This window comes from Tursiops truncatus, chromosome 18, assembly GCF_011762595.2.
Source record: "Tursiops truncatus isolate mTurTru1 chromosome 18, mTurTru1.mat.Y, whole genome shotgun sequence".
Taxonomy (NCBI): domain Eukaryota; kingdom Metazoa; phylum Chordata; class Mammalia; order Artiodactyla; family Delphinidae; genus Tursiops; species Tursiops truncatus.
This window is the reverse complement of record NC_047051.1, coordinates 27,273,141-27,284,012: the sequence shown is the minus strand read 5'-3', so window position 1 is coordinate 27,284,012 and position 10,872 is coordinate 27,273,141.

Here is a 10,872-nt window from a genome sequence, read left to right as displayed (position 1 = left end):
GTCTCTGAGTTCAGCTGATTTCATTGGATAGTTATATTTTCAAGAGTGGAAACTTGTAAATAATGACCACCTTTAGGAGAATGAACAAATAAAGTGTGGCATAATCCTACAATAAAATACATTACACAATTGAAATGAATTAACTTTAAATGCAATGCAGTGTCCTGGACTGGATCCTGGAAAAATAAAAAAGCATTAACGAGAAAAAATGGCAAAAATCAAATAAAGTATGAAGTTTAGTTAATGGTAATGTTCCTATGTAGGTTTCTTCATTTTGATAAATATTCTGTGGTAAAGTAAATTGTTAACATTAGGGGAAAATGGATAACGGGATACAGGCGCTGGGGTGGTTAATTTTATGGGTCAACATGACTGAACTACAGGGTGCCCAGACGTGGTCAAACCTCATTCTGGGCGTGTCTGTGAGGGTGATTCTGAATGAGCTTAATATTTGAATTAGTAGACTAAGTAAAGCAGGTTGGCCTCCCTAATCTGTATGGACCCCATTCGATCAGTTGAAGGCCTGAATAGAACAGAAAGGGTAACACTCCCATGAGTGAGAGGGAATCTCTTCTGCCTGACCTCCTTTGAGCTGAGACATCAATTTTTTTTCCTGTCTTCTAATTTAAACTGTAATATAGGCTCATCCTGGGTCTAGAGCCAATGGACTTACAAAACAAAGACTGGAACAGTGTCATAGGCTTTCTTGGGTCTCTGGCTTACACACTGAATAGCATAGGACTTAATCTCCATGACTGTGTGAGTCAATTTCTTATTAGAATAAGTCTTATATATATATATATATATATATATATATATATATATATATATATATATATATATATATATATAAAATATCTCTTCAAGAAGGGAGATGTGGTCATTGTGCTGACAAGGTGGCACCCGGGTTCAGGCTTCACCAATACTATGTGAGGTAATGCCTGTGCCGTGATGGGCCCGGAGCCCCTCTTCCAGCCCCTGTCCTATACCCCTTCTCCAACCCATCCTTTGGGCCAGCCATACTTGTAGTGCTCACTTGGGGCTGTAGTGTGGCACTGGTGGGCTGTGATTCCAGGGAAGACTCTGGTCCTGCCCTGACTTGCTTCTCCAATCCCCTCAGCCTCCATTGGAAAGTAAAAAAAAATAATAATAATATTAATAATAATATTTAAATTAGTGAGCACTGACTCTTTTTTCTTCTTTTTCACACACACACACACACACACACACACACACAGGTCTAATAGCCAAGATGTGCAAAGGAAATGAGCTCCTCCTGTGTCCACCACAGTCCCCGTTCTGTGACTGAATCTGCTGCTAGCCCTCCCTTCTTTCCAGCAAACATGGAAACTCACGGTGGCTGCTCCACACTGCAGCTGTAATGCATTTCATATTTCATATTGTGTGCATGTCCCTCCCCAACATATCTCCTCTTACAAAGAAAACAAAGAAGTAGTTAATGGTCAGGGATATGTGCTTCCCAGTGGCATCAGTTCCTACCTCACAATGAGAAAGTGAGGAGATATCACTGTTAGGAAGATACACACACGCACACACACACACACGCACACACACACACACCTCCTATTGCTTCTGCTTCTCTGGAGAATCCTAATATATAGGAACTATCCGTATTATCTTTTGCAACTTTTCTGTAATACTAAAATCATTCCAAAATGAAACGTTATTAAAAACATTAATTAACTAAAGCTAAATATATAAAGAAAGATAAATCACAAAATGTGTCTGAGGAAAGTTATACACATAGTTATTTTGTTTTCTACTCATCTGTAATCTACTAATACATCCAGAAATTAAATTCACTGATATTTAGTCTTAAAAAATTATCACGGCACATACACATATCAAAAAAATGTATTTTTTTTCCTGAATACTCATTGGTACACCCTTGTTTGTAAAGCGAGAGCTAGTTAGGCTGGTAAGAAAAAATACTGATAACATTTTAGGAACATTAATCATTATTATTTAATATTTTTACATTTTCAAACTAATATATATAATTTTATTTAGTTCTTACAGTAGCCACTTAAAATAAACAGGGAATTATTCCAATGAGGATATTCAAAAATGTTAAATGGCATCAATGGTTAGAGGATAGTAATAGTTGAACTTGAATCCCATTGTTTCAAATATTTTATGAATATAGTATGACCATGGAGTCCATTGGAAAGTCAATAAATTAACAGCTTCAACATATTTTAAAGGTCCTTAGGTAATCCTCTGATATTTAAAAGAATCTTATGTGCTAAAAAACTTGTTCAAAATCCACGTCCTAGGGGCCTCCCTGGTGGCGCAGTGGTTGAGAGTCTGCCTGCCGATGCAGGGGACACAGGTTCGTGCCCCGGTCCGGGAAGATCCCACATGGCGTGGAGCGACTAGGCCCGTGAGCCATGGCCGCTGAGCCTGCGCGTCCGGAGCCTGTGCTCCGCAACGGGAGAGGCCACAACAGTGAGAGGCCTGCGTACTGCAAAAAAAAAAAAAAAAAAAAAAAAAAAAAAAAAAAAAAAAAAAAAAAAAAAATTCCACGTCCTATAGATATCACATTAGCAAATACTAGAATATGTCATTTTATTTCTCACTATATACAATTTGATTTTCCTTTCTCTAAAAAAATAAAATTCAGTCACATAAGTGGCTGTACTTTTACCCCTTCCTACATTCCATAATCATGGCAGATTTACCCAATATGCACATTAGAGATGAAGCAGGCCCAGATTCATTTCTGTAAAGCAGTCAAATGGCTATTTCAGGTAAACTGTTCCTGAAATCTAACAAAAATCTATTTACAGGTCAGAGTCCCCTGAATGTACATTAACTTTATTTGACTAAATTAGGGAGTGTTAATGAACCTATCAGTCGTTATGTTCTTTATACTTTCTCTTACAAGCAGGGAGAATGGTGGATGGCTTTGTGCTAACTGCCTTACTCAGTAGAAGCCCGTATTCAGTGAGAAACAGAGAAATTCTCAAATCCAATTGCTATTCATAAGAATCCATTTTACTCATACGTCTTTGCCTATTGTGCAAAAGGTTATCTATTGTTGTAATTGTCTTTTTATTCCTTAATTCTCTAGGATTCCCTTTCTTTTCAATCACCTTCCCACTTATTCAAAACTCACGAACTTCCTATTTACAAAACATATGAAACTGTAATTCCTTTTTTACTATTTTTCATTCTAGGCTCTTTAAACTCCAACATAATAACATTATTTTTATTTGATTTACGAAAATTTTATCCTAAATAGTTGCAGCTAGTACTGCCAGTGTCTTAACTTTTTTGTGTCAGATGGTACAACACATTACAAATGTTTGTTTTATGTACTATATAGATAAATATAAATAAAGAAAATTTAAAATTATGTGTTTAGGTAATAAACTATCAAGTTTATGCAAAATCTCATCTCCTCTGAACATATACTTAAGGAAAGACCACTGTTACCATCGTCCCATAAAAAAAAAAAAAGTGTTTTTTTTTTTGTGCTTTTATTTCAACATCTACCACACTGGAATAATTTTATTAAGTATTACACCCATGAAGCTAGTTGCATTAATAATCTGTAGTAAATTCTATTTCATATCCACTCACATAGACTAATACAAAAAAAAGGTAACATTTTGCTAATCTGTATTTCATGTCTTAATTCTGGTCATGAACTATTAGGAAGAAAATATAATGTGGTCTTCTGATCTCCTTCATAGCACATGCAGGTAAGTATCCCCAAAGAGGCAATCCTTGGGAGCTCCCTGGTGGTCCAGTGGTTAGGACTTGGTGCTCTCACTGCCATGGCCTGGGATCAACCCCTGATCAGGGAACTAAGATCCCACAAGCTGAAGGCCAAAAAAAAACACACACACACACACACAAAAGACAATCCTTGAGGTAAAATTCAAACTCCCTTGTATTGCTTTGGAGAGTTCTTCTCTAGTGCTCCCTCAACATGAGTAATAGATTCTTCTTTAGAAAACATCACATCAATTGTTACAGAACATACCTTTTGCTTCAAGAAATGTTGTTCCCCACTTCAGAATATTTTTGGCTGGTGATTTTTTCTTTTATTTTCTAATTATATTTAAAATTCTTTAAGCACAGAAACTAAAAAATTCTTCCTTTCATTTTGTTTTTCATGCATTAATACAAGTAGAATGGAAAGAAAACAATTTACTCATTGAATTGATTTTACAAAAGTGTAAGTTATAATAGGAAAGGAAATAATTTAAAATAATGTTGCCTACTTTAAGAACAATGCCAGAGGAAGCATAGGGTAAGGATAAATCTTCAGGACAGAATGTTGCCCTACAAAATGAAAACTCGACTAATTGAAATCTTTAGGCTTCTGGTGACTCTAAGTGAAAATTCAATAAAACATTTTTGCCTTCAGTTCTTCCTATCCATTTAACAGACTAAGTAAAATGCACAGTGCAATCTTGCATAAAGGAAAAAACATAAAAAATCATTGACTGAGTTACCCTGTGGATTTGATAAATTATACATCAGGATTCAACACTAGAAGCATTCCCTCCCTATGTCCTTTCCTGGAAACAACCTACAGGGAAAGAAAGAGAAACATGAGGGAAGCTTGATTTTTCCTTCCACTTGACTGCTGTTTTTAACTTCACCTCAGCCCAGTCCTAGGGTTCTTTAACCTTTTGACTTTTAGGATTTGCTAGATAACTTTCCAATTTTTAAAACCTTTTATAAACAACTTATTTCTGATATGTTATTCCATCTAACACTTTCTGGCATTTCCTGGCTATAGGAATAATAGCTCATGCAAAACTCAGAACTAATTTTTAGATATATTTTTGCAACCAGAGAAATATCTTATTCCTTTTTGTTTTTTTACGTTATTAATTTCTGGGTGTTTTTCCTTTTTAGCAACTCTACAGGTCAGGTAACAAATGTGTCTCAAGTATCATGTTATTAGAAAATTAAAGGACATTAAGGTAATCTTGTTATTGGGAGACAGGGAATTCCCAGTTTCATGGATGTTCCCAGCTACACAAATTTTATTCCAAACTTACCACTCCATCATAATCCACCAAGAATCTGGACAAATGTCTTTTGTTTTAGAACTCATACGCAAGAATAGATCCCACTTGAAAACCATTTTCACTGTGTTATTTTTAAGATATAAAATTATATGAAAAACACTTACCTTGAAAACAAATGTTCTCTGAACCGTGATGTTAGTCAAAATTCCCTTTCAGAAAAGCAAACACATATTACTTAATAGATTTAAACATTCTAATATTTTTAATCACAGGTTTATGATTTCCAGTCCACCTGTCACCAATGGAAAGGTTTTCCTGTTTACATACAGCAGAGGTCTTCGGTATCAACACAATCCATTTTTTTACTATGGATTGTGGTATCCCCACCTAGGCTAAATGGACATACTTTCAATCTCACTGGAGTAAGTGAATTGTTCCCCAAGGTAAATAAGATCTCTTCTCATCAGATCTCTAAAATGTGAGAGAGAAAACAAAAACAGAAATCGACAAGTAGGAGCTTTTTTTCTCTGAGATATTCCTTTAATCCAACAGCATAACTGGCAAATACTTAGATCCAATTCTGCTATTAGAATTTCCTTTCTTTCTTGTGAGGCTATTTCTTTACACCTGAAAATGAATCCATCTCTTTCTTGCATCTTGACACATACTTAGAGGATTCACTAAAATCAGTGTCCAGTGGCATATTTATTTCCCCAAAACCAAATCATTAACCTAAAGACAAATTGATGCCCTTTCTCCATTACTTCATTGAAATTATATATGACTTTTAAGTATTTCTAGAAACACTTTCTCCCCTCCACAATTTAGAATGCTTCACGTAATATTATACTGCATAGATCTATGAATTCAGCACATCTGTTCTTTATTCCAAGTTTGTGATAAATTCTAAAATCCCTGTACAAATAAAATATTTAATAAAATCCACAAATGTAATAAAATGTGAGAGAAGAACAGATGTAAAGTGTTTGAAACTATCATATACATCTTTGTTTGTAATTACCCCAGTAATTCTCACCATTTTGTTTTCCTACTTCCACAAAAGAATCATGAGCTTAGAGAAATTTCTTCCTATTTTCAGTTTCACAATTTAAAATTTCATATCTTCTCAATATCCTTGTCATCTCACCCTGTCAAAACTTCAAGGAGTGAGGTTTGCAGTTTCAATCCATATATGACTGAATATCTTGTTTTTTATCTTTTTTCATGGGAATGTCTTTCCTAGTTGTTTAGTTCACTAATTAGATTTTTTTCTGTACATATATACATCATTTAAGAATTTTCCCTTTGTTCAGGATCTGGAACACACCGTATCTAAATGCTGAGCATTTCTTATAGTCTGGTTTAAATAACGGGATATATCACTCCACATTTAACATCAATTTAACAAGTTTGGTAAATACCTCTTCTATTAGGTCCTAGAGAAAAAAACCTGGCACAAAAGATATTGTTTATTTAGTTTTTTGCTTCCTACCTGGATAACTCCTATTCTTTCAAAAACACTGCTACAGGTATGGCCATTTTCTCACTTGGCGTTTTCCACTACAAGCAGTTTCAGTAAAAAAATATGTGCATGTATCCCTGCAACACAGACATCCATGAGGCTTAATTGTCCCCAAGAAAGTTGGAATGAATGACAATTGTTTACAATCTCCAGATTGTTATTTAATAAGGGTGCTAAATCAATTACAGGGTGCTTGTATTATGAATCATTTATGATTGATCTTTGTTATTAATGATAATAAAACGACTCTGAAGATCTGTATAATGTTTGAGGTTGTTATAGTTTTGAAATGGTGTCATAGTCAAAAACTAATATTAATTGAAATATTTGTATCATATTGAAATAATTAAAGTATTTTAATAGCTACTGCTCAAGTTCCAGATAATTTTGAGTCCCAAAGCTACAGAATTTTTATATTTTATGCTTTGATATTGGTTCTCAAATGTCAAATTCTTTGTCTGTCTTTGGTTCTCTCTTTAGCAATAAATTCCACACTGCGAATATGATTTGAGTAGATGACCCTCGATTAAGCACTTCCTCTGTTATTCTCATTGCATTGCCAATATCCTGACAGCAATATAAAGGTTTTAGTAGCAATGTTTCCCTTGCATGTGAACAAACAGATAATAAAGATTAGCTTCCCCTAGGTACAGACTGGCCAATAGTAGCTTTAAAAGACAAAAAATGTGCTCTTCTCATAAGTTATTTACTAAATAAAATACGCGGGAAGATAAACACAGGACGGTTTTACAACTATATCAAATGTTATAATGCAGAAATGAATGAACATTTTTAAAAATCAGTAATATTACAATTTATAAAAAAAATCTAATGTTAATATTAATAATAATTTCAGTAGTAGTCGTATTATAGTCAATATATATATATATATATTTTTGCGTTACGCAGGCCTCTCAATGTTGCGGCCTCTCCCGTTGCGGAGCAGAGGCTCCGGACGCGCAGGCTCAGTGGCCATGGCTCACGGGCCTAGCTGCTCCACGACATGTGGGATCTTCCAGGACCGGAGCACGAACCCGTGTCCCCTGCATCGGCAGGTGGACTCTCAACCACTGCGCCACCAGGGAAGCCCTATGGTCAATATTTATTGAATGACTTCTGTGACCATTGCAGTGGGTTAAATATTTTATATACATTATCTATTTTAAATTCCACCATGATATCTCTGAGGTAGATATTATTATTCTGTTTTTTTAGATGAAAAACAAGTTATCTGAATTATCTAGCTAGAAATTATCACAGATGTGTTTTATACCCAGGTGTGTCTGTCACATCCAAGTTGCTAGTCACTCTCTTATACTGCTTTAAGAATACTAAGTTCATCTTGGGACACTGTTACTAAGATTTATTTTATTTGTGCCTTCTCTAGAATATTCTGTTTCATCCACACATTAATAACCATCCTAATATTTATTAGGAATCTACCTATTATGCTATTATATATATTAATAGTTTTTTTAAATAATTATGTGCTATATTTGACTATGCTACATATGATCCAATGGTGTTTTCCATGGATTTTTTTTCTGTAACCAGTGTTGTCAACACATATTGAGTTTTCCCAACAAGTTTTAATACAATACTCTAACTCGTTGATAATAAGGAATGCTGTTTTGAAAACACTGTCAGGAATTTTTGTAACAGTTGCAACATTCATAAGAAGTCCTTGCTGGACATCTCCCATTTATGCCTCAAAGGATCTACTCTCCCTCCTCTTCCTCCCCTCTGATTGGCTGGACTACATAGTGTATTTCAACAAGGCTCTTGTACACTAATGGCTTCCAGTTGTTTTAGCCCATAAGTAACCAGGCAAGAGATTGGAGGAAAGGAAGAGAATAAGATTACTGTAATTTTACTTTAATAGATTTATTTTTTAGAGCAGTTTTAGGTTCACAACAAATGTGAGCATAAAGAGCAGGGAGTTTCAGCATATCTTCATACCTTCTGCCATCACACAAGTTACTGACTTCACCATCAATGTCCTTCACCTGAGCAGCACATTTATTATAATTGATGAAACTACTTTGACCATCATTATCATAGAAAGTCCATAGTTTACATTAGGGTCACTCATTGTACCTTCTATGGGTTTGGACAAGTGTATAATGACATATATCCACCACTGTTGTATCATACAGAACAGTTTCACTGCCCTAAAGATCCTCTAAGTATCCCTTCTTATCTCTCTGTCCTCCTTAACCCTTGACAACACCTGATCTTTTTATTATCTCCATAGTTTTGCCTTTTCCATAATGTCATATAGCTGGAATTCTTTCAGGAGTATATGTGTTAATAACTCTCCACTACTAGCCTCAGATTACAGCACTATCCTATGTGGTTTCTTTGTAAGGAACACTCCTCTTTCCCGCGTGCCCTCTGTTTCTTATTTTGACACTAACTGATAGAAGATCCAAAGTTGACAAAGACCCAACACCCTCTCTTCTGTATTTTACTGTTATTTTTACATGTGGAATATTCAGAAGAATATGTTGCAAAGTAAAAATAATATCTTACTTGTTTTTGTACTAAATAGTCCTCAATATGAGGCTCTTTCTAGTACAATAGCCTTGGACCATGGTGGGCGCAGAAAACAGGGAGCATCCACATCACAGTTTTAGCTCAGGAAAGATATCCAAAACCAAACAGAGCATTATTTCTACATCAAAATGATAATGGAGACTTTATCATAAGTGCTTTCTTTCTTCTCTATTGATGCAAAGCAGTTAAATACTATCACCTCAATGTCACCAGTAGCCTTGTGGAGAACTAGTATCTACATTTTAAAAATTAGTAAACTGAGGGTCCTTTGCCAATCAGGAAGTTATAATGGAATTTAAAACTAGGTCTAAATTCAAACATTGTGTTTGTATTTCTTTCAATTCTGCCTTCTGTAAAATCTAAGTATTTAGTATTCTGTACATTGTTTAAATGACTGTACTTTAAATTCCAGACCCCTGTAAGTGGAGGCAAAACCATGAGTTCTCACATCTTTCTCCTGTGCCATCCCCTGAGCCCCCAACTCCATGTTCAGCTGACTAGTGACCTGGTTGTGTGATGCTCCTACATCTGCTCTCTGTCCTCCCTGTGCATCCATGAAACTCAAGGCCCTTGCCTTCTCCTCCCAGAAGATATTCTACCTCTACACATTCTTCTTTCAGGAAGCCATCTCTTTCTTGCACTAGATTAACAAATTAATTCTCAAAACTAGAGATGGAAGACAGATTGCTCTAGAAAAGCAATATATCTGATGTTGTAGCAGCCTTGACCAAAATGAAGTGAAGAGGTTTGGGAAGATTGTCAAGGCACACAAAGCTGGCAATGATTATAAAAGGTAATATTGATAAATCCTCCAAAACAAATTTACCAAAGAGTATTGAAGGTCTAAACAAAAATGAGGATATTATAAAAATGATAACATCAGAACTATATAAATCAATAAAGAGTATCAGAAAAGCTACTTCTCTTATGGGTTCTTTCAAATATTACAGTTTCATCTTTTGTGCTGAATGTTTGGATTTCTTTCATATTTGGTTTCTCACTTAGCCTACAACCATAGGTGTGACCTAGACAGACAGATATAGAATTCTGACACTTAGAACACATTTACAGAAGAAACAGAGCTAGAGAAATAATTACCTTTCCCACCTGTAACAAAATAGAAGCAGCATATTTGTTATATTTCTTTCACCCTAGGCTCTTTAACAATTCTAGATTATGCTTTTAAATACACTCACGGAAAATATGAGAATCATAATTTTCATGTTTTATAGTGATGCTTATAAACAAAACATAAAAAATAAAGAGTAAAAGAATTAATGATTATTAAAAAACTAGATATAAGAAAACTAGCACTAGTGAAGAATTTAAGACTAGAGGTCAACAGGTTACATATAATTAGTAGTCACTACATGCAATCAAGAAAGAAAGTCCTAATGAGTAAGTGAGAATAAGATAAAGTAACATGCAATTAAATCAAATAGTGGACTTGAAAATTAGAGAAAGTTAAGACTTAAGCCAGATTTGGGGGCCAAATTATTGAACCATGGATTTATTTACCTCATGTAATGAAAGATTGTAGTTATTAGATGTGCACGTACAAGAAACAATCTGCATTCTGAGATCACAGGCAAGGCCTTTTTAATATGTCCTGCTTTTTTATGCAGACATTGCCTAATATTACTTCATAAAATAGTGGTGATGTTTCTTTGACTTATGGCATCTCTCAAAAATTTTCATTTACCATGACAGCTGGCTAGGATATTTTTGTGTATGAAGAGCTAAAAATATATTGCCCTCAACTAAGCCTCCATGCAAATCCCA